Raw genomic sequence first — 1,431 nt, forward strand, 5'->3', positions numbered from 1 at the left:
CATTCAGTTAGTTATGCTTTGTTAATTATTTAATAATACCTGGGATAATAAAAGTGATCAAGCTGCAAAATATATGGGTATCAATTCTACAAGGTAAATATAATCACTGAATATAAAAAACATATACAAATGAAATATAATAATATCTGTCACCTCTAATTACTGGTCTTACAATTTCTGGTACTGTTAAATCATTCTAACCAGTTTGTTTCAATGTCCTTGTTTCCAAAGATGGCTAGAAAGTAACTTTACAAATGATCTCTGCTGTGGTCCTCTCAGAAACACATGTGGAAACTTAGTCCCCACTATGAGACATTAACTGACCAGCACCTTTAAGTAATTAGGGCTCTACCCTAAGGAATGGATGAGGGCTGACCAAATAGCCCAGCAGATTAAAGTGCCTATAAGCAGGCACAGGGGCCAGGGGTTCGATCCCTGGGCCTGCTGTGCTGGCCCCGGCCCCAGGGCACGATGAGACAGAGATAGAGACTGGGCGTGGTGGCGCACACCTGTAATCCCAGCTCTCAGGAGGCTGTAAACAGAGGTATCACCATGAGTCCAATCTAGTAGTGAGACCCTGAACACCCTGTAGACCCTTCCCTAAAATACAGAAAAATAGCAAAGAAAAGAATGGATGAATTTATTTGTGCAATTAGTGAATTAATGGGCTAGTGAGTTCATGGGTTATCTGGAGGGCAGGTCTGTTGGGAAAGCTGGTTTATGTTGGGTCTTTCCAGGACTCTCGCCATGTGATACCTTCTTGATTCCACCAGGAAAAAGGCCATCTCCAGATGTGGCCCTTGATCTTGAGCCAGAGCCCTGATCCAAAGAAAGCCTCTTTTCTGCTACTTAGTTTCTAGTGTTACATTATTACAGCAGAAAATGGACTGAGACAATCTCATACTTCACGTAACGCAGCTGTCAGAAACTGGCATAATTAAAGTTTGTCTGACTTTTAATATTTATACAAAGATGTTCCAAAATATGTCTGCAACAGAGAGTGGGATAATTAAAGGAGAGTTTTGGGGGAGAGCAACTTGACATGAAAAGGAAGAAAACGGAAAATCTAAAAAAGTGGGTGTCAAACTTTAGAGGAGCACATTCCCATAGCATCATGGCAAGTGCAGAAAGAAGCAGAAGATGAGATATCTCAGGTGCTTCTCCCACTGGCCCAAAGTAATGCTATTTAGTCATATTTTATTAAACCCTTTATTGGCAAAAGGAAAAGAAACACTTCCTTAAAATTTACTCTCTTGGAAGTTGAAAATACATGAAATAAAGATAAGTTTGTAAAGTATACCATGTATTAGACAGAAATAAATACTAAAAGGGAGTGGTAGGGAGGAAGGAAGTGACTTGATTTTTGTAGCACTAGGGACTGAACCTAGGTGTGTTCTACTACTCAGTTACACTTCCATTTAAAAAAAAAAA

This window comes from Octodon degus, unplaced genomic scaffold, assembly GCF_000260255.1.
Source record: "Octodon degus isolate 3935 unplaced genomic scaffold, OctDeg1.0 scaffold00006, whole genome shotgun sequence".
Classification (NCBI taxonomy): Eukaryota; Metazoa; Chordata; class Mammalia; order Rodentia; family Octodontidae; genus Octodon; species Octodon degus.